The sequence below is a fragment of the Salvelinus fontinalis genome, chromosome 2 (assembly GCF_029448725.1).
Source record: "Salvelinus fontinalis isolate EN_2023a chromosome 2, ASM2944872v1, whole genome shotgun sequence".
Lineage (NCBI taxonomy): Eukaryota > Metazoa > Chordata > Actinopteri > Salmoniformes > Salmonidae > Salvelinus > Salvelinus fontinalis.
In genome coordinates this window covers 69,261,140-69,288,348 of record NC_074666.1, presented here as the reverse complement: position 1 = coordinate 69,288,348, position 27,209 = coordinate 69,261,140, and positions in this window count along the sequence as shown.

The window sequence follows — 27,209 nt, the reverse complement described above, 5'->3', positions numbered from 1 at the left end:
TGCCTAGTTAAATAAAGGTTAAATAAATAAATGCATTAAATAAAATAAATAAACTACTGTAAATAGCTCTGGATTAAAGCTTCTGCTAAATTAATAAATGGTCATGTTAAATGTAAATTAATTCAGGGGTAGAATGTGGCGGTTCGATTCGGTTGCGCTGCCTTGGCCGATGAAGAATACCATGGTACAAATACACTTATCCATGACCCTCCATTGCCACCTACTGGATAAAGTAAAAGACATGATGCAAATAAGCTGAAAATGAGATGTGTTGTGTAGGTAAGGAGGGTTAGTGGGGCAGAAAAAGAGAAGAAGAATATATCACGTGGAAGAAAAAGGTAATCTTTCCATGCAAGACCTTGGCTCAATTCATTTCTACCTTGATTCATCTCATCTCTCCTCACCTTCTCAAAACACATTTGAGGAGAAGGCCTTAGGAGAGGGGATATGATTGAAGGAATTGCAGACAAATGAATTGAGATGGGCCCTTAAGTTGTCCCTGTACTTGTAGTTCAGAACAACAACAGTAGAAGGCAGCAGAGGAACATGTCCAGAGCGGACTTGAAAATGAATGAACCTTCTGAGCTCATAACTCCCCATTTAACAGCTTTATTAAAACAAATTCTTATTTAAAACTGTGCCACTCATGTCATATTACCACACCATCACTGTCATAATGAGATGTAGATTTCTGATGCAAATGTCTATTGTAAAATATTAGAATTTAAGCCTACAGACTGTCCTATAGAGACAGTGAGAAAAACATCCCTCTGGAAACTCTCCACTGTAAAATCAATAATTAAGTGTGTCCCTCTTTATTAGGTGTTGATGTGATGATGATGTTTACTACAGTGTACAGCGTAGTTACACATTGTTATAGTACTAACAACTGTTATAGCCGAGCAATTTGATAATTTATGATATTATATGTCACGTTCCTGACCTGTTTTCTGTTATTTTTGTATGTGTTTAGTTGGTCAGGGCGTGAGTTGGGGTGGGCATTCTATGTTTTGTGTTTCTATGTTTAGGTCATTTGTAATTAGCCTTATATGGTTCTCAATCAGAGACAGGTGTTTGACGTTTCCTCTGATTGAGAATCATATATAGGTAGGCTGTTCACACTGTTTGTTTGTGGGTGGTTGTCTCCTGTGTCTGTGTATGTGCACCACACGGGACTGTTTCGTTTTGTCGTTTGTGTATGTAGTCTGTTCCTGTTCGTGAGTTCTTCGTGTATTTATGTAAGTTCCATGTTCAGGTCTGTCTACGTCGTTTTGTTATTTTGATAATCCTTTCAAGTGTTTATCGTGTTACGTCTTTTCTTTAATAAATTCGTTATGTCAAAATTTCATGCTGCGCTTTGGTCCAATCCCTACTCCTCCTCTTCGGACGAAGAGGAGGAGGACAATCGTTACATTATATATGTATGTACATTAATATAATAACATAGCATTAATACACAAATTATAATCATATACAATTAAATCCCCCGTAACCTTGCTGGGGTCAATGGTATACTATTGTATACCTAAAATGCTAATCCACTGTTTTATGAAAGTAATGACTCTCCACAGCCTACATGTACTGTATATATGGTCTGTCCTGTACTGCAGGGTTTACAGAACTCGGTTCTGGGGCCCCCCTGGGTGAACGTTTGAGTTTGTTGCTAGACAGCCAATTCAAATAATTGACGCTTGATGATAAGTTGGTTATTTGAATCAGCTGTGTAGTGCTAGGGCAAACACCAAAATGCACACCCAAGGGGGCTCCAGGAAAGAGTTTGGGGAAACCCTGCTGTGCTGGACTGTATCCATTGGAGCTCAAAACTGAGCAGCACGCCTAGCCCTTAACTGCACATACAGAACTAACATCAACAACATGCATGCCAGTCGCTCCTGGTTGAGGGTTGACGAGAGACTTACTGCTTCTCTTCTAGTTTTTAGGAGAGTGTTCCTGTGATGAGAATTCCAGATTGTCTGCATAATCAAATAACATTCAGCTCAGACACCCATACACAAGATATGCCACCAAGGGTCTCTTCACAGTCCCCGAGACCGAAACAGATTCACTGCAATGCACAGTAGTATACAGATGACTGCAGGGAACTCCCTTCCATCTCCAACTACTCAAGCAAACAGCAAAATGACCTTTACAGTGTGTGAGGGGACACACACATAAACACACAGAAACACTCCAACACACACACACACTTTTCTAGTTGTATTGTTTGTATTATTTTTTGTTGTTGTTTTGTTTGCATATTGTTGTATTTAACATTTGCGTGGCTGTTCTTGTCTATCCTGTTTTGTGTCTTTTTTGTGGACCCCAGGAAGTGTAGCTCCTGTTTCTGCAAAAGTTAATGGGGAAGGGATCAAAATAAACAAAAGCTAAAAAGGCCAATTTACAACTGTTTGGTAGCTGTGCAGTTGTAGCCAGTTTTCTACAGGAAACAGAACAGGAAATGTGAATTAGCATGTGTATTATAATGAACGGACATTTTTTTAGGGGTCATTACAATTTCAAATGGGAAATTACAAACTTCAGAAGCCTTTTTAAACCCTTAAATATACTACATCTTTAACATTTTTGCATTTCATTATTTAAATAACTCATAAAATAAGGGGATCATCTAAACAGATAGGATCTCTATGGGAATCACTTAAACCACCAACACAAAACACTTGAAGAATACATGTTATGCCCCATGGTGATTCCATAGTGTCATAGTCCATGATTGGTGGGCTGTTTGGTTGGTAAACACATATTGGACTTGATGACCCCATGATTCCTCAGTCACTGCGACACATTCCATCCCAAATAACTTTGATGTCAAAGACAAAGGGGAAAATGTATCCCTTGGGCTTTGGAACTCAAGTGTGGGGACCACAATAACAACACTTAATCAGAACCACCATTCAGACTGGTGATCAGCAATATATGTGGGAATTCAAATGAGAGGCATTGTGTGGAGAAAGACCGGAGAGATTTGTCTGGTCCCTGGCCCCTTCCTCCTTTTTACATCTTCTCAGGAGTGACTTTGATGTGGACAAAATGATTGAAAAACAGAGCAGCGTGGCTCGATTGAATTAAGTGTAGAATAGGTTAGTGGGAAGGAGGAGGGGTCGGGGTGCGGTTTCATAAAAAAAAGTCAATTCACAGAGAACTCTGAAACAAACAATCCCGTTTCAGCGAGTGTATCAATCTGCCATCCCTGAGAAGAACGAGAGAAGGTGGTGTGGGTAAGTGAGAGGGAGAGAGAGAGAGAGAGAGATATGTGGAGGGAGAGAGAAAGCAGGGTGTGAGAAAGAGAGCTCCAGTTGGCTCAATCTTTAGAAAAGGCCTCTCCTCTCCTGCTGGGCCCCACTCGGCTCCTGTCCCCTCCACACAATGCTGGTGGGGCGGTGACTCCCCCCATGCCCCCCGACTGCCCTCCATGTGCTGGGGCTAACACTGACAGCCTGGATCCAGAGTTCCAGCATATGGAGGCAAGACCAAGGGGGCTCCTCTCCTCTGTGGACCCCAGCTGGAGGTCCGGTGGATGGGGCAGTATAGTACAGAGACACCCCGCCCCTCCTCTCTATCTCACTCTCCTCTCTATTTCTCTCTCTCTCTGTCAGACACACATCTACTGTCCCTTCAGAAAGTATTCACACCCTTGCCTTTTTCCACATTTTGTTGTGTTACTGCCTAAATTTAAAATAGAGATTTTTTTGTCACTGGCATACACACATAATGTCAAAGTGGAATTATGTTATTAGATTATTTTAAATGAATTCATTCAAAATGAGAAGTTGAAATGTCTTGAGTCAATAAATATTCATCCCCTTTGTTATGGCGAGCCTAAATAAGTTAATTAGTAAAAATTTGGCACTACAGTAAAACTGCAAAACATGTGGCAAAGAAATTAACTTTATGTCCTGAATACAAAGCGTTATGTTTGGGGCAAAACCAACATAACACCTTACTGAGTACCACTTTTCATATTTTAAAGCATGGTGGTGGCTGCATCATGTTATGGGTATGCTTGTCATTGGCATGGACTACGAAGTTTTTTAGGGAACATGGTATGTCTGCTTTTCAATGGACACTGGGAAACAAATTCACCTTTCAGCAGGACAATAACCTAAAACACAAGGCCAAATATACATTGCCAAATTGGCTTGAAAATCTATGGCAATATTTGAAAATGTCTGTCTAGTAATGATCAACAGCCAACTTTACAGAGCTTGAAGATTTTTTTAAAAGACTAATGGGCAAATATTGTACAATCCAGGTGTGCAAAGCTCTTAGAGACTTACCCAGAAAGACTCACAGCTGTAATCACTGCAAAATGTGATTCTAACACGTATTGACTCAGGGGTGTGAATACTTATATAAATGTGATATTTCTGTACTTCATGTTCAATACATTTACAAACACTTCTAAAATCATGTTTTGATTTTGTCATTATTGGGTATTGTGTGTAGATGGGTGAGAATATGTATTTAATACATTTTGAATTCACGCTGTAAAACAACAAAATGTGGAATAGGTCAAGGGGTTTGAATACTTTCTAAAGGCACTGTACACACACACTCTCATAACCAATGTGGTGGACAAGAGGTGTGGTGCAAAAGTGCAATGGGATGGCTACAGCTGTTATAAAAGTAAAAATTGGGAAAGATTAGTGGTGTATTCTTTGTACATATATTGTTTTATAAACTTCTATTTAATATTTGAATAGTCTGCTGTTTAATTAGCGCTCATCTGTACTGGTCTTTAATGGTGTTAAGCATGTGTCAAACTCCTTCCACTGAGGGCCGAGTATCTGCGGGTTAGCGTTGAGGAATTAAGGTCACTAATTAGTAAGGAACGCCCCTCACCTGATTGTCTAGGTCTTAATTGAAAGGAAAAAACAAAAGCCAGCAGACACTCGGCCCTCCATGGAATGAGTATGACACCCTGGTGTTAAGAATGAACAAACATTCAGGAGAGGACCAGACTTGAACGCAACCACTTTAACTAGTTGCCTAGAACGCAGCTCCCTAGCAACTCAACAAGCATCAGCTGCAACTCATTGATAATCAGCCTCCACACCTGTCCTCACTATCCTTAATCACCACTGCCACCCTACTTAAACCTGACCAAACTAACATTACTCCTCTTTGTTTTGCAGTCCAAGTCACGTTGAACAAGACTGTGGGCTACTAGCCTTATCAAGTCCTCTGCTCAGCAAGTTAATTGTATTCTTTATTTGCATCTCATACCTGCTCCTGTTAGGTCTCGTTCACTAACCTCTATTCTCTCTCTCAACCTTGCTGATGAAGTGATTTGGCTCTTGATTTTTCATGCTTTGTTTTTATTTTCTGTCACAGCATATTGGATGACTGTCGGTCATATTTCATGCAACCAGCTCAGTGTACCACATGATACTCAAATTGTCCCTATACCCATCATGAGGTTGCTACAACCTAGCTAGCCTATGAATGAAAGTTTACAATGAAGGTGCACAGGTCAAGAGAAATGTGCGTAATCAAGGAGACAGACATTCAATACAGTCTTGCACTCTCTTGCCTCCATCTAGCTGATCTAGGGTGTAATCATTAGTCCAACAGTTGCAAACGAGTTTCCATTACACAAATTCAGGTATGTTTATTCCCGTTTTGTTCCGCTTGCTTCCATTGGAAACTAGGATGGGAACTAGCTGTCCTCTGGCTACACCATGGTGCTACCCTACAGAGTGATGTTGAGGCTACTGTAGACATTCATTGCAAAACAGTGTGTTTTAATTATTTGGTAACGTGAATATATTTAGTATAGTTTTATCTAAAAAGGATAACTTTTTAAATGTTTCACAATTTTACATTTGCTGAAATTCACTGATGAGGATGGTCCTCCCCTTCCTCGTCTGAGGAGCCTCCACTGCCGACTATCCACAGCCCTGCTTCACTGAACGCACAAGAGCATCTCCTGGTCACATGCAAGCGGCATGTCCTGCTCCTCGTTGGACCTGTGAGGCTGTGCCACCAATCATCACTTCCTTAGTCCCGGCTATTCAATCAACGCCAGTACAGTAATTCATTTTCAATGCATTCTGTATTCATTTCAATTCATGGTAAGAGGAATTGATGACAGTTTCTTGGCACTCTTCACTCTGCCACAGTCCATGTGACGGAAGGCCACACAGAGCATCAGAATGCATTAGTTTGTTGCAAATTGCATATATTGGCATCATCCTGCAGACCGGCCTTCTCAGTCATGAAATGCCATCTTCATGTCATTGCAAGGCATCTGTCCAGCCATGATTGTTCTCTCACTTGTTATTTTGCTCTCTCCCTCGTACCCCTTTTCTTCCACTAAACTACTTCTCCCTTTCTCAGGTCGATTGACTAGTGATGCCCCTCCCACCGGGACACCATCCACCTCCACCTATGTTGCCTAACGCATGATGACACCATGCACCCGAGGGCCACCATGACGACATCCTCTGGTGCCTCCACTGCCGCATACTCATTCCACCACCACCAACTCAACCTTCAAGCCTCAGACCTTCAAGACTTCGACACAGGCCCCCAAACCAGCTCGACCTGGCTTCTCTCCCAGCCTCAGATTACAACTTTGCATCAGACACAGTCTATGTCCCTGCAGCTACAGCTCCCCCTGACGGCCCAGCAGGCAGTCTTTCTGTCTCCCTTGTCTCTCTAACACCTGACACAGGTACATGTCCTTCCCCCTCTCTCTCACTGACCCTGTTTCCTCCACACCGGCAGTACACTCCCTGCAGCCAACAGCTCTGGCCCCCCGGCTCCCTTGCATCTTGCTACTACTTTTCTTTCCGGCCCCACTGGCCCCTGGCTCACCCTCTCTATGCAAGTATCGACCCCTCTTTCCCTCAGGTCCCGCTGCCACCACTGCAGCCTCTCCCCTCTCTCTGCCCGCGACAACCTCTCACATCCCCACCTACTCAGCCAGTTACGTGCCCGTCATTCCCCGCAGCGGTCTGGCCCGTGGCCTTCCCAGGTGCGACCCTGTCCCAGTTCAGTGAACCCGACTTCCTCTCTGTTCCAGTCTTCACTACCGGTCACTCTGGCCTCCCGGCTACCTAGCCAGCGCTTTCTTCACAGCCTCTAGCAGCTCTCCCCCTTTCAGGTCCCGCTGGCCTGTGACCGCTGCTCCCCCTATCTCTGCCAGTTACGATCTCTCCTCACCTCAGGTCCCTCTGGCCCCGTGCAGCAGCTCATCCCCTCTCTCTGCCAGTGACATCCTCCCCACCTCAGGCCTGTGACCGCTGCTCCCATGGTGACACACCCTCCCTCTCTACCAGTGACGACCTCAATCTTTGGCTCAGACAGCTACGTATATGTTCCTGCTGCTCCAGCTTTGGCTCGGCCCCTGTTCCTCACAGCTGTGACCTTCTCTCAGTTCAATGAGCAGATTGCCTCGATGTTCCAGTTTTCACTGCTGTCCGCAGCCCAGCCCAGCCCCGCCCTCCGGATCACCATTACCTCTTGACAGCCGCTCTGCCTCTTCATCCACTCAACATACTTCACTTCAAGTCACTTCCAGTCTCTTCCTCGCTTTGCCAGCAAATCCTACAAGGTCCCGGTGGCCCCTCTCCCCACCGCAGGTCCCGCTAGCCCCATCCTTGGACTTCTCATACTATATAGACGTAATCTGCTCGGCTCGCCCTTCTCGCCGATAAGAGTTGGATGTCTAGCACGCCATTGTTATGGATCAGGCCATTTTGTTCTGGTGGTGCAACAATCTACGACTGCCCTTGCCTGTTTTCAGCTTTTACTGCCTTTTACTGACGTACTACCAAATTCTCTAAAACTACGTTGGATGTGGCTTATGGTAGAGAAATGAACATTGAATTCTCTGGCAACAGCTCTGGTTGACATTCTTGCAGTCATCATGACAATTCCACACTGCATCAAAAGCACACTGCATCAAAAGCTACAGAGGGTAGTGTGTACGGCCCAGTACATCACTGGGGCCAAACTCCCTGCCATCCAGGACCTCTATAACAGGCGGTGTCAGCAGAAGGCTCTACAAATTTTCAAAGATTCCAGCCACGCAAGTCATAGACTGTTCTCTCTGCTACCACACGACAAGTGATACGATGCATCAAGTCTTGAACCAACACGACCCTGAACAGCTTCTACCCCCAAGCCATAAGACTGCTAAATAGCTGGGTAGCAGTTTAGTTAACTATTTAACTATCTGCATTCCCTTTTTGCACTACATTCTGTATATAGTTATCGTTACTCACTGTGTATCTATTAGTACTTTCATTATTACGTGTTTTAATGTTCTATTATTTCTCTAGGAAAGGGCCAGTAGGTAAGCATTTCACTGTTAGTCCATACCTGTTTATGAAACGTGACAAATAAAATACAATTTGATCCCTTGTTTGATGAATTTATGTTGCTTGCTTGAGAGCACAGATGCAGGCTCCCTAAGATTGAAACGAACAGGTCTAAACTCTCCTTCTTGCCAGCTGCTATTAGCTTTCTCAATAAGCAGTAGTAGTATTGTTAGCTGTGTACATATTGCTGTATACACTGCTTTCATAAAGTATTCACACCCCCTTTTCCCAATTTATTGTGTTTCAAAGGGGATTCAAATTGATTTAATTGTCTTTTTTGGCAATGGTCTACACAGAATACTCTAATTTCAAGTGTTTTTTTTGGCAGCAATTACAGCTGTGAGTCTTTCTGGGTAAGTCTAAGAGCTTTGCACACCTGGATTGTACAATATTTGCACATTATTCTTTAAAAAATTCTTCAAGCTCTGTCAAGTTGGTGGTTGATCATTGCTAGACAGCCATTTTTAAGTTTTTCCATAGATCTTCAACACGATTGAAGTCAAAACTGTAACTGGGCAACTCAGGAACCTTCAATGTCATCTTGGTAAGCAACTCCAGTGTATATTTGGCCTTGTCATTTAGGCTATTGTCCTGCTGAAGGGTGAATTTCTCTACCAGTGTCTCTTGGAAAGCAGACTGAACCAGGTTTTCCTATATGATTTTGCCTGTGCTGAGCTCTATTCCGTTTTTTTCCCTAAACTTTAGTATACTTTTATCTAAAAAGGATAACTTTTTTAATATTTCACTATCTTTATTTTCTGAACATCACTGAGGAGGATGGTCCTCCCCTTCCTCCTCTTAGGAGCCTCCACTGTTTGGTAGAACCTTTTTGGTTTCCATGTAGAGCCCTTTCTACAGAGGGTTCTACATGGAACCGAAAGGGGTTCTTCAAACTGGTCTCCTATGGGGACAGACAAAGAACCCTTTTAGGTTCTTGATAGCACCTTTTTTTCTAAGATAAGAGAAGTTAGTTCTACCTGGAACCAAAAAGGGTTCTCCTATTGGGACAGCAGAAGAGTGTAGCTTGCAGTATAATGGCAATGACTTTATTTATTAACTGTAATTGTAGTAAGTTTGGTTTGTGTTTTTGTCACAATGTACTTAAGAAAACTATATTGTTGTACTAATACATTATTGTAGTTCCCTTTATCAGCAACTAAATGGAGGGATGTTGAGAATAAATTATATTTCCAAATCAATCTCCATATTTTGACACTCCATATTATGCTCTCATTTCTTTGTTTTCAGAGGAAGATACAAAAATAAATGAGGCTGTAGGCAAGTGTTCAGTGGTGATTATCTGAAATACTAAAATGGACAGTCAATGATATTAGCTAGCTGTGTTGGGTATGTTGTTCTTTAATCTCTATCCCAAACCCTAATTGACACCTTAGCCATACCCCCCTTTTGGGGTAAATTATATGACAATGGCTGTATCAGACCTCCCAGTTCTACAAGTGGGAATGCATTAGTTGTCCCGTGACATCGGTGCCCCAATCTAAGCAACATAATTTAAAAAACTCCCCATCAAAATCGGTCAGATTAAGCTAGAGATATTTGTCACGCCCTGACCATAGTAAGCTGTTTCTTCTCTGTGTTGGTAGGTGCGTGATAGTGTCTAGGGTGGGTCATCTATGGTTCCCAATCAGAGACAGCTGTTTATCGTTGTCTCTGATTGGGGATCATATTTAGGTAGCCATTTCCCTTTTGTGTTTGTGGGATCTTGACTATGTGTAGTTGCCTGTTAGCACTAATTTGTATAGCTTCACGTTTCACGTTTCGGTGTTCATTCATTAAAAGAGAATGTACACATACCACTCTGCGCCTTGGTCTCACTCATACGACGATCGTGACAGAAGATCCCAACAAAAATGGACCAAGCAGCGTGTACAGCAGGAGTGGACTTGGGAGGAGATCCTGGATGGAAAAGGCCCCTGGCCGCAGGCCGGGGAGTATCGCCATCCTAAGGTGGAGATAGGGGCAGCGAAAGCGGGACAGCGACAATACGAGGAGATAGCTCAACGGAGCAAGCACGAGAGGCAGCCCCCCCAAAATTTGGGGGGATGCACATGGGGAGATTGGTGGGGTCAGCGTTTAGACCTGAGCCAACTCCCATGGTGTTCATACTTGCGTACTATTGTTTGTAGATGAAAGTGGATCCTTCAGGCGTTTGGAAATTGCTCCCAAGGATGAACCAGACTTGTGGAGGTCTACAATTATTTTTCTGAGGTCTTGGCTAATTTATTTTGATTTTCCCATGATGTCAAGCAAAGAGACACTGAGTTTGAAGGTAGGCCTTGAAATACATCCACGGGTACACCTGCAATTGGCTCAAATTATGTCAAACAGCCTATCAGAAGCTTCTAAAGTCATGACATCATTTTCTGGAATTTTCCAAGCTGTTTAAAGGCCCAGTCAACTTAGTGTATGTACACTTCTGAACCACTGGAATTGTGATACAGGAAATTATAAGTGAAATAATCTGTCTGTAAACAATTGCTGGAAAAATGACTAGTGTCATGCACAAAGTAGATGTCCTAACCAACTTGCCAAAACTATAGTTTGTTAACAAGAAATGTGTGGAGTGGTTGAAAAGCGAGTTTGTATGACTCCAACCTAAGTGTACAGTTGTGGCCAAAAGTTTTGAGAATGACACAAATATTAATTTTCACATAGTCTGCTGCCTCAGTTTGATGGCAATTTGAAAATACTCCAGAATGTTATTAAGAGTGATCAGATGAATTGCAATTAATTGCAAAGTCCCCTTTTGCCATGCAAATGTACTGAATCCCATAAAAACATTTCCACTGCATTTCAGCCCTGCCACAAAAGGACCAGCTGACATCATGTCAGTGATTCTCTCGTTAACACAGGTGTGTGTTGACGAGGACAAGGCTGGAGGTCACTCTGTCGTGTTGATTGAGTTCGAATAACAGACTGGAAGCTTCAAAAGGAGGGTGGTGCTTGGAATCATTGTTCTTCCTCTGTCAAATATGGTTACCTGCAAGGAAACACGTGCCGTCATCATTGCTTTGCACAAAAAGGGCTTCACAGGCAAGGATATTACTGCCAGTAAGATTGCACCTAAATCAACCATTTATCGGATCATCAAAAACTTAAAGGAGAGCGGTTCAATTGTTGTGAAGAAGGCTTTAGGGCACCCAAGACAGTCCAGCAGGCGCCAGGACCGTCTCCTAAAGTTGATTCAGCTGCGGGATCGAGGCACCACCAGTACAGAGCTTGCTCAGGAATGGCAGCAGGCAGGTGTGAGTGCATCTGCACGCACAGTGGGGCGAAGACTTTTGGAGGATGGCCTGGTGTCAAGAAGGGCAGCAAAGAACCACTTCTTCCCAGGAAAAACATCAAGGACAGACTGATATTCTGCAAAAGGTACAGGGATTGGACTGCTGAGGACTGGGGTAAAGTCATTTTCTCTGTTGAATCACCTTTCCGATTGTTTGGGGCATCCGGAAAAAAGCTTGTCCGAAGAAGACAAGGTGAGCGCTACCATCAGTCCTGTGTCATGCCAACAGTAAAGCATCCTGAGACCATTCATGTGTCGGGTTGCTTCTCAGCCAAGACAGTGGGCTCATTCACAATTTTGTCTAAGAACACAGCCATGAATAAAGAATGGTACCAACACATCCTCCGAGAACAACTTCTCCCAACCACCACCAGTTTGGTGATGAACAATGCCTTTTCCAGCATGTTGGAGCACCTTGGCATAAGACAAAAGTGATAACTAAGTGGCTCGGTGAACAAAACATCAATATTTTGGGTCCATGGCCAGGAAACTCCCCAGACCTTAATCCCATTGAGAACTTGTGGTCAATCCTCAAGAGGCGGGTGGAAAAACAAAAACCCACAAATTCTGACAATCTCCAAGCATTGATTATGCAATAATGGGCTGCCATCAGTCAGGTTGGGCCCAGAAATTAATTGACAGCATTCCAGGGCGGATTGCAGAGGTCTTGAAAAAGAAGGGTCAACACGGCAAATATTGACTCTTTGCATCAAGTTCACGTAATTGTCAATAAAAGCCTTTGACAGTTATGAAGTGCTTGTAATTATACTTCAGTATTCCATAGTAACATCTGACAAAAATATCTAAAGACATTGAGGCAGCAGACTTTGTGAAAATTAATATTTGTGTCATTCTCAAAACTTTTGGCCATGACTGTATGTAAACTTCCGACTTCAACTGTATCTGTCTTTCTATCTATCTGTCTACCTATCTATCTTATCAGATGATGTGTCCCAATGACACAGGACGCTGAGGAACAATGTCATTCCTTGTAGTAAAGCCAACTTTTTTTTGACAGCAGGTCCATGTTCAGTAGCCAAACATTGTCCTACATTGCAGATAGATATGCCACCAATAGAGCCAACGTAATTCCATATTATGCATGTCAGAGAGCGGTGTTTGTTCTACATAGCAGATTTCTATATGAACGTTCCAAAGCGTTGCATCCTGCTGAATGCACCCTTGGTCTTTTTGCAATCAGTGGACCACTAGTTTGAGCCCAGTAGGGGGACGGGGACAGTGGAGGAAGCGAAGCTGCTAGCAGCACACCAACACCAAGCAGCATCTTCAGACTTCTTGGCATAACGGTTAATTAAGGTGTTGCCTTGACAGCCGCTGGACCAAAGTTCAAGTCCCAGTTGGTTCTACCCCCTGAATTCGCTGCATTGGTGTGAGAAGTGCCCGTGAGGCCATCGGAGAGGTGTATAACACGTGAGAGACTTGGTATGGAGAAGTGTAGGAACATGCTATCCTGAAGGAAGGGGGTAATGTAGCGACCTTAACCCAACACCTAGCAACCTCTTAAAGGGGTTCAGACCTCTTGGCGTAACTACTAAGGCGTTTGTTTGATAGTCATTCGACCAGGGTTCAAGTCCCGGTCAGCACTACCCCCTGAGTTTGCTAAAATATGCACACATTTCTTTCTTAGAAAATGAAGACCGTATGAATTATATGATGGATTATGCTAACGGTGTGGTTACATGTAGGCTACTCCTGTTCTTGCTGAAAAGAGTTGTACACTTTGACATGCATGTTAGATAATTATCTTCATATTGGAGAAATGTGCATAAAGTGTGCATTGGCAGTTGTCAGTCTGCACCTCTGTAAACTGAGCCCCTAGATTGAATCTGAGAATATGGACATTGTACACTGCAACCCCATGTAACCATAGCTTCATGCAGATTCCCCCAAGTCCAAGTCCAACTGACATGTCACTAAACAACTGGCCTCTCACTAAAACCAATAGGGGAAGAGAATTAATGGAAGGAAAGGAGGAAGGGAAACAGAGTTAGGATAGGAGGAAAGGAAAGGGATCTAGGAAAGAAAAGGAAGTAGGAAAGGAACCTAAAAAACGATGAAAGGAAAGGGAGTTCCGATAGAAGGAGAGGATGCAAGGGAACAATAAGTCTTTGAGGAAATGTCTACTTAGGCTGACTTAACTCCTACTGAGACTGACTTAACTCCTACTGAGGCTGACTTAACTCCTACTGAGACTGACTTAAATCCCTCTGAGGCTGACTTAACTCCTACTGAGGCTGAATTAACTCCTACTGAGGCTGGCTTAACTCCTACTGAGACTGACTTAACTCCTACTGAGACTGACTTAACTCCTACTGAGGCTGACTTAACTCCTACTGAGGCTGACTTAACTCCTACTGAGGCTGACTTAACTCCTACTGAGACTGACTTAACTCCTACTGAGACTGATTTAACTCCTACTGAGACTGAATTAACTTCTACTGAGGCTGACTCAACTCCTACTGAGGCTGACTCAACTCCTACTGAGGCTGACTCAACATCCTACTGAGACTGACTCAACTCTTGCTGACTCAACTCCTTGTGAGTCTGACTGAACTGACGTGGAAACAATGTTGATTCAACCAGTGTGTGCCCACTGGGTTTTATTTACTTCTTATGGCTTAGCTACACTTGAAAGTGTTTTGCTTGGTCAAATCCACAAAGACCTGAAATGTCACTTAACTATAGAGCGATACATGCCAAGCCATATAATGTTCAAGTGTATGTAATATTATTGAAAGTAAGATTTATTGAGCAAAAAACTGCTTGTGATTTGAGCTGACCATAATGGATTTAAAACAATGGAAAGTTGCTATCATACTGCCCATTAACTGTTACATAACCATAGAAATAGAATCTAGATTTAGGTCTATGAACATAACACCTAAGGCTGCATTTTTGTAAATCAAAAGAAATATGCAAAGTGCACAAATGACCATAAACCTCATCATAATCTTGCAGTGTGGTTTGATTTGAAATGTTCTACAACAATGTGTGATAATATTAAGGAGTTAATTATTTAACTTGAGTTCAGGAAACTGCCAATACATAAATAATTGCCTATTCATAGCGCACATTAATGAAGAAATGTTTCAAATTGATTCACACTGCCAGATTACGAGGTACAGTATATGTTCATTTTTGCACTTTGCACAAGGCAAAAGGAATTTTGTCCCCCTTATTTTAAGGCAGTTTGTGTCATGCCCAGTATTACTCACACCCCTTTGAAATACTAAAACATTGACAAACTCTTGGTTTCATTTGCACACTTTCTTCATCACACAAGAGAAGCTGTAGCCTATGCAATGACCGGGTTGGCTAAATGGATGGATGACTGTAAATAATAAAGTTAACTATGACCACACCACCTATCTGGGAGGCAGTGCCCGTCAGGTTTGTGATGGTGGAGACAAGGGTCAGTAGTCAGTCTATGACCCTTTAAAACCAGAGGGATCCTAGAGCTGCTCAGCCCTACACTGCACAATACAGTGCAGGAGAAAGGGCAGGTGGTCATTAAAACTGCTGTAATCCCTTCCATGAATAGCTCAGGACTTTTCTCACTCTGTGAGCCATGGTCATGGGCAGAGAGAGAGAGCGAGAGAGAGGGAGGGGGCTCGACTGAAGAGAGAGAAGGGAAGAGGGGGGGAGTGGCCCCCGTCGTTTGATGTCCCGGACCGCGGGACTCTTTAGCATAGTTCCGTGGGCCGCGCTTCAGAGCGGATGTGTTAACAGTTACGGGCTCAATGGAGGGAGAAATCCCCACAAAGGGAGGTGTACAAATATTGTGGGAAATCCGTCCGCTCTTTAATATTTCATGAGGGCCCGCCATCTATTCATGGGACTTCATTCCTCTGGAGGGGCCCACATTCAGGCTCACTCCGCAGGCTCAATGGGCAGCCCTTAATTGAGTGCCCGCTCATTCTTCGGGCTCCCTGGCAGATTGTTCCCAGTGAAAGGCCCCTGCCTCTTCATCCTCCTCCTCTTCTCCCTGAGAGCGGCCCGAGAAGAGAGGGCATGTTTTGCTGGTGGTGTGTGTGGGAGGGTGAAGCAGGGGGTGGGGGGTGGGGGGGGTTGTGGATCAGATATGATAATAGGGGGTGGGGGGGTGTAGTGGGGGGATTGGTGCCCAGCGATGTGGGGGTATGGGGCTAATCCCCACCAGGGCAGGGGGGACTGCATTCCCCTGGATGGATGGATGGATGGAGTGTGTGCGTGCGTGTCTGCGGGAGTTTGTGGTGTGTGCATGTGCACAACAGGAGTTACACATAAGCCTAAGGAGGTTTTGGCTGTAAATGCTCCTGAGCACAGAAAAAGCAGATCCATGCCCTCTAGCACAAGGCTAACTGCTGCGGTGGATGGAGAGGTTACTCTAGTGCCGTGCTGCCTCCCTGTCAGTGAGGCTTTCAGTATTTCTATTGCCTCTACTCCACAGCCCCTGCTGTCCTAAGTCTCTAACTATGGAATGCCGTTTGGATCTTTGCATGTCGAAACAGACACACGTCAAATAACACTATTAAACGCGTCAAATAAGCTTTTAATTTGACTCGTCAAATAACACAATTCTGTTATAGAATGTTGCACGTGCTGAATTTGCAAGTGCAAACCAAGCGCCACCACCACGATCAGTAGCACTGTCAAAGCTGTACAACAACAAAAAGACTGCAAACAAGCGCACACACTGGTCACAATGTGTTTACAATACCGCGTTAGTAAACATTCATTATTTGTTTGACCCGAATGGGAAAACATCTGTGTGAGCATTTGAAATATGATTAGCATCAAACGAGCAGGATAAAAAAAGTGCTAACATCTTTGATACAGATGTTATTTCAAAACCTTCTGGGTTAGCTAGCTTGCTTTAGCTGGGTACCTACCTAGCTAGCACCAACGCAAGCAGCCTGAAAACAATGACCTGTAGAAACTGCAGTCATTTTCAATATTCTTAGTAATGATTTAGGAATCCATGTGAGTAAGTATTAGCTAGGTAACCAGTTGTTGTTCTCCTTTTGAAATCGAACTTCAGTTCATGAAAATAACTAGCTAGCCAGCTACTTAATTAACCCTGTTGCCCAATGCTAACCTTATAAGCAGCTAGCTAGCTTCATCTGGCTAGTGTGGCTTGACCGGTTCACCTAGCTTCACATAGATGGGTCCGACCATTATTAATCAAATAAGAATTGTCCTATAAATTATGGGTATTTTAGCTAGCTAACTATAGCTACTGAAACAGATTGTGTCGTTTTGTTATGTTTATGGGGAAGAACTTAGTTTGAATCCATCAGCTAGCTAGATTTTTTTGATGATCAGCACTGTACCAGAGCTTGGGGAAGTGTGTCTGCGCTCGTGCGGCAGGTGTGCGAGACAACACTTTACCAGCATCATAGCATACGTATTTGTGAATCGCTGTGACATATGAAATACCACTGATATTGTAATCAATGTGTGATAACTAATGAACGTGTTAAATTATTATGTGATGTCGTGCAGCAGTGGCGGTCAGTGCTGTTTAAGATGAGGGAGGATGATTTTTTTTTGTTATTTTAGTGAGCATGGCCTCATTTCTTTTACAGCATATTAGATGACTGTCATTCATATTCCATTCACCCAGTTCAATGTAACAGTGATAGGTTTAGGCTACTACATGATACTTGAATTTTCCCTATACCAATCATGAGGTTGCTACAACCTAGGCTATGAAGGAAAGTTTACGACGTAGGTGCACACAGGTCAAGACAAAATTCGGCTTGTCACCAAAAACACTCACAAACTTTTACAGATGCACAATCCAGGATCCAGTTGCAAAGGGAGGTGTTTAGTCCCAGGGTCCTTAGCTAAGTGATGAGCTTTGAGGGCACTATGGGGTTGAACGCTGAGCTGTAGTCAATGAATAGCGTTGTTACATATGTGTTCCTTTTGTCCAGGTGGGAAAGAGCAGTGTGGAGTGCAATAGAGATTGCATCATCTGTGGATCTGTTAGGGTGGTATGCAAATTGAGTGAATCTAGGCTTTCTGGGATAATGGTGTTGATGTGAGCCATGACCAGCCTTTCAAAGCACTTCATCGCTACAGATGTGAGTGCTATGGGTCGGTAGTCATTTAGGCAGGTTAGCTTAGGTTTTTTTGGGCACAAGGACTATGGTGGTCTGCTTGAAACATGTTGGTATTACAGACTCAGACAAGGAGAGGTTGAAATTGTCAGTGAAGACACTTGCCAGTTGGTCAGCGCATGCTCAGAGTACACGTCCTAGTAATCCATCTGGCCCTGCGGCCTTGTGAATTTTGACCTGTTTAAAGGTCTTACTCACATTGGCTGCGGAGAGCGTGATCACACAGCTGATGCTCGCATGCATGTTTCAGTGTTACTTGCCTCGGAGCAAGCATAGAAGTAATTTAGCTTGTCTGGTAGGCTCGTGTTACTGGGCAGCTCTCGGCTGTCCTTCCCTTTCTAGTCTGTAATAGTTTGCAAGCCTTGCAACATCTGACGAGCATCAAAGCCAGTGTAGTACGATTCGATCTTAGTCCTGTTTTGAGGCTTTGCCTGTTTGGTGTTTCGTCGGAGGGCATAGCGGGATTTCTTATAAGTGCCTGAGTTAGATTCCCGCTCCTTGAAAGCGGCAGCTCTACCCTTTAGCTCAGTGGTGATGTTGCCTGTAATCCATGGCTTCTGGTTGGGGTATGTACAGTCACTGTGGGGACGACGTCATCGATGCACTTATTGATGAAGCCAGTAACTGATGTGGTGTACTCGTCAGTGCCATTTGAAGAATCATGGAACATATTCCAGTCTGTACTCGCAAAACAGTCCTGTAGCTTAGCATCTGCTTCATCTAACCACTTTTCAAATTGACCGAGTCAAATCAAATAAAATAAAATAAAATTTTATTTGTCACATACACATGGTTAGCAGATGTTAATGCGAGTGTAGCGAAATGCTTGTGCTTCTAGTTCCGGCAATGCAGTTCCGGCAATGTACTAACCTAACAATTCCACAACTACTACCTTATACACACAAGTGTAAAGGAATGAATAAGAATATGTACATAAAAATATATGAATGAGTGATGGCCGAACGGCATAGGCAAGATGGTATAGAGTACAGTATATACATATGAGATGAGTAATGTAGGGTATGTAAACATTATATAAAGTGGCATTGTTTAAAGTGGCTAGTGATACATTTATTACATACATTTTTCCATTATTAAAGTGGCTGGAGTTGAGTCAGTATGTTGGCAGCAGCCACTAAATGTTAATGAAGAACTAATGAAGAAGTTTGTGAGTGCTTTTGTAGACAAGCCGAATTTCTTCAGCCTCATGAGGTTGAAGAGGCGCTGCTGCGCCTTCTTCACAACGCTGTCTGTGTGGGTGGACCAATTCAGTTTGTCCGTGATGTGTACGCCGAGGAACTTAAAACTTACAACCCTCTCCACTACTGTCCCGTCGATGTGGATAGGGGGGTGCTCCTTCTGCTGTTTCCTGAAGTCCACAATCATCTCCTTTGTTTTGTTGACGTTGAGTGTGAGGTTATTTTCCTGACACCACACTCCGAGGGCCCTCACCTCCTCCCTGTAGGCCGTCTCGTCGTTGTTGGTAATCAAGCCTACCACTGTAGTGTCGTCCGCAAACTTGATGATTGAGTTGGAGGCGTGCATGGCCACGCAGTCGTGGGTGAACAGGGAGTACAGGAGAGGGCTCAGAACGCACCCTTGTGCGGCCCCAGTGAGGATCAGCGGGGTGGAGATGTTGTTACCCACGCTCACCACCTGGGGGCGGCCCGTCAGGAAGTCCAGTACCCAGTTGCACAGGGCGGGGTCGAGACCCAAGGTCTCGAGCTTGATGACGAGTTTGGAGGGTACTATGGTGTTAAATGCTGAGCTGTAGTCGATGAACAGCATTCTCACATAGGTATTCCTCTTGTCCAGATGGGCTAGGGCAGTATGCAGTGTGGTTGCGATTGCGTTGTCTGTGGACCTATTGGGTCGGTAAGCAAATTGGAGTGGGTCTAGGGTGTCAGGTAGGGTGGAGGTGATATGGTGCTTGACTAGTCTCTCAAAGCACTTCATGATGACGGAAGTGAGTGCTACGGGGCGGTAGTCGTTTAGCTCAGTTACCTTAGCTTTCTTGGGAACAGGAACAATGGTGGCCCTCTTGAAGCATGTGGGAACAGCAGACTGGGATAAGGATTGATTGAATATGTCCGTAAACACACCAGCCAGCTGGTCTGCGCATGCTCTGAGGACGCGGCTGGGAATGCCATCTGGGCCTGCAGCCTTGAGAGGGTTAACACGTTTAAATGTTTTACTCACCTCGGCTGCAGTGAAGGAGAGCCCGCAGGTTTTGGTAGAGGGCCGTGTCAGTGGCACTGTATTGTCCTCAAATCGAGCAAAAAAGTTATTTTGTTTGTCGGGGAGCAAGACATCCTGGTCCGCGACGGGGCTGGTTTTCTTTTTGTAATCCGTGATTGACTGTAGACCCTGCCACATACCTCTTGTGTCTGAGCTGTTGAATTGCGACTCTACTTTGTCTCTATACTGGCACTTAGCACAGTCACTGGTGCTTTGTGCTTTAATTTCTACTTTTAAGCAGGATATAATTATGGTCAGATTTGCCAAATGGCGGGCGAAGGAGAGCTTTGTACTTGTCTTTGTGTGTGGAGTAAAGGTGGTCTAGAGTTTTTTTTCCCCCCTGGTTGCACATTTAAAATGGTGGTAGAAATTTGGTAAAACGGATTTCTCAATCAATCAATCAATTTTATTTTATATAGCCCTTCGTACATCAGATAATATCTCGAAGTGCTGTACAGAAACCCAGCCTAAAACCCCAAACAGCTAGAATGCAGGTGTAGAAGCACGGTGGCTAGGAAAAACTCCCTAGAAAGGCCAAAACCTAGGAAGAAACCTAGAGAGGAACCAGGCTATGAGGGGTGGCCAGTCCTCTTCTGGCTGTGCCGGGTGGAGATTATAACAGAACTATGCCAAGATGTTCAAAAATGTTCATAAGTGACAAGCATGGTCAAATAATAATCATGAATAATTTTCAGTTGGCTTTTCATAGCTGATCATTAAGAGTTGAAAAACAACAGGTCTGGGACAGGTGGCGGTTCCATAACCGCAGGCAGAACAGCTGAAACTGGAATAGCAGCAAGGCCAGGCGGACTGGGGACAGCAAGGAGTCACCACGGGCGGCAGTCCCGACGCATGGTCCTAGGGCCCAGGTCCTCCGAGAGAAAGAAAGAGAGAAGGAGAAAATTAGAGAGAGCCAAGATTTTCAAAATGTTCATAAATGACAAGCATGGTCAAATAATAATCAGGAATAAATCTCAGTTGGCTTTTCATAGCCGATCATTAAGAGTTGAAAACAGCAGGTCTGGGACAGGTAGGGGTTCCATAACCGCAGGCAGAAGAGTTGAAACTGGAATAGCAGCAAGGCCAGGCGGACTGGGGGCAGCAAGGAGTCACCACGGCCGGTAGTCCCGACGTATGGTCCTAGGGCTCAGGTCCTCCGAGAGAAAGAGAGAAGGAGAAAATTAGAGAGAGCCAAGATTTTCAAAATGTTCATAAATGACAAGCATGGTCAAATAATAATCAGGAATAAATCTCAGTTGGCTTTTCATAGCCGATCATTAAGAGTTGAAAACAGCAGGTCTGGGACAGGTAGGGGTTTCGTAACCGCAGGCAGAAACAGTTGAAACTGGAATAGCAGCAAGGCCGGGCGGACTGGGGACAGCAAGGTGTCAGCATGCCCGGTAGTCCTGACGTATGGTCCTAGGGCTCAGGTTCTCAGAGAGAAAGAGAGAACGAGAGAATTAGAGAGAGCATACTTAAATTCACACAGGACACTGGATAAGACAGGAGAAGTACTCCAGGTATAACCAACTGACCCCAGCCCCCCGACACATAAACTACTGCAGCATAAATACTGGAGGCTGAGACAGGAGCGGTCAGGAGACACTGTGGCCCCATCCGAAGAAACCCCCGGACAGGGCCAAACAGGAAGGATATAACCCCACCCACTCTGCCAAAGCACAGCCCCCACACCACTAGAGGGATATCCTCAACCACCAACTTACAATCCTGAGACAAGGCCGAGTATAGCCCACAAAGGTCTCCACCACAGCACAACCAAGGGGGGGCGCCAACCCAGACAGGAAGTTCACGTCAGTAACTCAACCCACTCAAGTGACGCACCCCTCCTAGGGACGGCATGAAAGAGCACCAGCAAGCCAGTGACTGACCAGTAACAGGGTTAGAGGCAGAGAATCCCAGTGGAGAGAGGGGAACCGGCCCTGGAGAGACAGCAAGGGTGGTTCGTTGCTCCAGAGCCTTTCCGTTCACCTTCACACTCCTGGGCCAGACTACACTCAATCATATGACCTACTGAAGAGATAAGTCTTCAGTAAAGACTTAAAGGTTGAGACCGAGTCTGCGTCTCTCACATGGGTAGGCAGACTGTTCCATAAAAATGGAGATCTATAGGAGAAAGCCCTGCCTCCAGCTGTTTGCTTAGAAATTTTAGGGACAATTAGGAGGCCTGCGTCTTGTGACCGTAGCGTACGTGTAGGTATGTACGGCAGGACCAACTCGGAAAGATAGGTAGGAGCAAGCCCATGTAACGCTTTATAGGTTAACAGTAAAACCTTGAAATCAGCCCTTGCCTTAACGGGAAGCCAGTGTAGGGAAGCTAGCACTGGAGTAATATGATCAAATTTCTTGGTTCTAGTCAGGATTCTAGCAGCCGTATTTAGCACTAACTGAAGTTTATTTAGTGCTTTATCCGGGTAGCCGGAAAGTAGAGCATTGCAGTAGTCTAACCTAGAAGTAACAAATGCATGGATTAATTTTTCTGCATCATTTTTGGACAGAAAATTTCTGATTTTTGCAATGTTACGTAGATGGAAAAAAGCTGTCCTTGAAACAGTCTTGATATGTTCGTCAAAAGAGAGATCAGGGTCAAGAGTAACGCCGAGGTCCTTCACAGTTTTATGTGAGACGACTTTACAACCATCAAGATTAATTGTCAGATTTAACAGAAGATCTCTTTGTTTCTTGGGACCTAGAACAAGCATCTCTGTTTTGTCCGAGTTTAAAAGTAGAACGTTTTCAACCATCCACTTCCTTATGTCTGAAACACAGGCTTCTAGCGAGGGCAATTTTGGGGCTTCACCATGTTTCATTGAAATGTACAGCTGAGTGTCATCCGCATAGCAGTGAAAGTTAACATTATGTTTTCGAATAACATCCCCAAGAGGTAAAATATATAGTGAAAACAATAGTTGTCCTAAAACGGAACCTTGAGGAACACCGAAATGTACAGTTGATTTGTCAGAGGACAGACCATTCACAGAGACAAACTGATATCTTTCCGACAGGTAAGATCTAAACCAGGCCAGAACTTGTCCGTGTAGACCAATTTGGGTTTCCAGTCTCTCCAAAAGAATGTGGTGATCGATGGTGTCAAAGGCAGCACTAAGGTCTAGTAGCACGAGGACAGATGCAGAGCCTCGGTCTGACGCCATTAAAAGGTCATTTACCCCCTTCACAAGTGCAGTCTCAGTGCTATGATGGGGTCTAAAACCAGACTGAAGCATTTCATATACATTGTTTGTCTTCAGAAAGGCAGTGAGTTGCTGCGCAACAGCTTTTTCTAAAATTTTTGAGAGGAATGGAAGATTCGATATAGGCCGATAGTTTTTTATATTTTCCGGGTCAAGGTTTGGCTTTTTCAAGAGAGGCTTTATCACTGCCACTTTTAGTGAGTTTGGTACACATCCGGTGGATAGAGAGCTGTTTATTATGTTCAACATAGGAGGGCCAAGCACAGGAAGCAGCTCCTTCAGCAGTTTAGTAGGAATAGGATCCAGTATGCAGCTTGAAGGTTTAGAGGCCATGATTATTTTCATCATTGTGTCAAGAGATATAGTACTAAAACACTTAAGTGTCTCTCCCGATCCCAGGCCCTCGCAGAGCTGTGCAGATCCAGGACAGCTAAGCCCTGGAGGAATACGCAGATTCAAAGAGGAGTCCGTAATTTGCTTTCTAATGGTCATGATCTTTTCCTCAAAGAAGTTCATGAATTTATTACTGCTGAAGTGAAAGCCATCCTCTCTTGGGGAATGCTGCTTTTTAGTTAGCTTTGCAACAGTATCAAAAAGAAATGTTGGATTGTTCTTATTTTCCTCGATTAAGTTGGAAAAGTAGGATGATCGAGCAGCAGTGAGGGCTCTTCGGTACTGCACGGTACTGTCTTTCCAAGCTAGTCGGAAGACTTCCAGTTTTGTGTGGCGCCATTTCCGTTCCAATTTCCTGGAAGCTTGCTTCAAAGCTCGGGTATTTTCTGTATACCAGGGAGCTAGTTTCTTATGACAAATGTTTTTCGTTTTTAGGGGTGCAACTGCATCTAGGGTATTGCGCAAGGTTACATTGAGTTCCTCAGTTAAGTGGTTAACTGATTTTTGTCCTCTGACGTCCTTGGGTAGGCAGAAGGAGTCTGGAAGGGCATCAAGGAATTTTTGTGTTGTCTGAGAATTTATAGCACGACTTTTGATGCTCCTTGGTTGGGGTCTGAGCAGATTATTTGTTGCGATTGCAAACGTAATAAAATGGTGGTCCGATAGTCCAGGATTATGTGGAAAAACATTAAGATCTACAACATTTATTCCATGGGACAAAACTAGGTCCAGAGTATGACTGTGGCAGTGAGTAGGTCCAGAGACATGTTGGACAAAACCCACTGAGTCGATGATGGCTCCGAAAGACTTTTGGAGTGGGTCTGTGGACTTCTCCATGTGAATATTAAAATCACCAAAAATTAGAATATGATCTGCTATGACTACAAGGTCTGATAGGAATTCAGGAAACTCAGAGAGGAACGCTGTATATGGCCTAGGAGGCCTGTAAACAGTAGCTATAAAAAGTGATTGAGTAGGCTGCATAGATTTCATGACTAGAAGCTCAAAAGACGAAAACGCCATTTTTTTTTTTGTAAATTGAAATTTGCTATCGTAGATGTTAGCAACACCTCCGCCTTTGCGGGATGCACGGGGGATATGGTCACTAGTGTAACCAGGAGGTGAGGTCTCATTTAACACAGTAAATTCATCAGGCTTAAGCCATGTTTCAGTCAGGCCAATCACATCAAGATTATGATCAGTGATTAGTTCATTGACTATGACTGCCTTTGAAGTGAGGGATCTAACATTAAGTAACCCTATTTTGAGATGTGAGGTATCACGATCTCTTTCAATAATGGCATAATCTTTATCCTAATAAGATTGCTAAGGCGAACACCGCCATGTTTAGTTTTGCCCAACCTAGGTCGAGGCACAGACACAGTCTCAATGGGTATGGCTGAGCTGACTACACTGACTGTGCTATTGGCAGACTCCACTAAGCTGGCAGGTTGGCTAACAGCCTGCTGCCTGGCCTGCACCCTATTTCATTGTGGGGCTAAAGGAGTTAGAGCCCTATCTATGTTGGTAGATAAGATGAGAGCACCCCTCCAGGTAGGATGGAGTCCGTCACTCCTTAGCAGGTCAGGCTTGGTCCTGTTTGTGGGTGAGTCCCAGAAAGAGGGCCAATTATCTACAAATTCTATCTTTTGGGAGGGGCAGAAAACAGTTTTCAACCAGCGATTGAGTGCTGAGACTCTGCTGTAGAGCTCGTCACTCCCCCTAACTGGGAGGGGGCCAGAGACAATTACTCGATGCCGACACATCTTTCTAGCTGATTTACACGCTGAAGCTATGTTGCACTTGGTGACCTCTGACTGTTTCATCCTAACATCGTTGGTGCCGACGTGGATAACAATATCTCTATACTCTCTACACTCGCCAGATTTAGCTTTAGCCAGCACCATCTTAAGATTAGCCTTAACGTCGGTAGCCCTGCCCCCTGGTAAACAGTGTATGATCGCTGGGTGATTCGTTTTAAGTCTAATACTGCGGGTAATGGAGTCGCCAATGACTAGGGTTTTCAATTTGTCAGAGCTAACGGTGGGAGCCTTCGGCGTCTCAGACCCCGTAACGGGAGGAGTAGAGACAAGAGAAGACTCAGACTCAGACTCCGACTCGCTACATAATGGGGAAAACCGGTTGAAAGTTTCTGTCGGCTGAATGAGCGACACCGGTTGAGCATTCCAACAGCATTTCCCTCCAGAAGCCATGAGAAAGTTGTCCGGCTGCGGGGACTGTGCGGGGGGATTTATACTAACGTTACTATCTGTACTTACTGGTGGCACAGACGCTGTTTCTTCCTTTCCTACACTGAAATTACCCTTGCCTAACGATTGCGTCTGAAGCTGGGCTTGCAGCACAGCTATTTTCGCCGTAAGGCGATCGTTCTCCTGTATATTATGAGTACAGCGACTGCAATTAGAAGACATCATGTTAATGTTACTACTTAGCTTCGGCTGTTGAAGGTGTTGACGAACCATGTCCAGATAAAGCGTCCGGAGTGAAAAGGTTGAATGAGGGAAAAAAGTTGCGATGGAAAAACTAAAAATATAAACGGTAATTAAAAACAGAAACAAAACAAAAAACGTAAAGTTGTCAGCTAGCAAAGTAAAGTAAAGTTGGCAGCAAAACGCACAGCAATTTAAGTTTCCTTGCATTAAAGTCCCCGGCCACTAGGAGCGTCGACTCTGGATGAGTGTTTTCCTGTCTTCTTATGGCAGTATACAGCTCATTGAGTGCAGTCTTAGTGGCAGCATCGGGCACAAACTCTCTAGGTAGATAGTGTGGTCTACAGCTCATATCATGAGATACTCTACCTCAGGTGAGCAAAACCTCGAGACTTTCTTAGATATCGTGCACCAGCTGTTTACAAATATATATAGACCGCCACCCCTTGTTTTACCAGAGGTTGTTGTTCTATCCTGCCAATACGGTGTATAACCCGCCAGCTGTATGTTATTCATGTCGTTCAGCCACGACTCGGTGAAACATAAGACATTACAGTTTTAATGTCCCGTCGTTGGTAGTTTAATCTTATTCGTAGGTCATCGATTTTATTTTCCAATGATTGCACGTTGGCCAGTAGAACTGATGGCAGTAGGGGTTTACTCGCTCGCTTATGAATTCTCAGAAGGCAGCCGACCTCCGCCCCCTTTTTCTCCATCTTCTCTTCATGCAAATGACATAGATTTGGGCTTGTTCCTGTGAAAGCAGTATATCCTTCACGTCGGACTCGTTCAAGAAAAAAAGCTTATTCCAGTTTGTGGTGAGTAATCTCTGTTCTGATGTCCAGAAGTTATTTTCGGTCATAAGAGACGTTAGCAGTAACATTATGTACAAAATAAGTTAAAAATAAGTTACAAAAAACAAACAAAATAACCTGAACAAAATAACACAGTTGGTTAGGAGCACGTAAAACGTCAGCCATCCTCTCTGGTGCCATTCCACCTCTTCTTACCTCTATTTTTTGTCGTCTTGTGTGATTTATGCCAACATTAGTATTTTTCCCATATGTCATAATATCAGACTATTTTATGTCTGCTGTATATCGCCACAGTTAAACCTAGTTGTAACTCCTGTAACTTTCATTGCT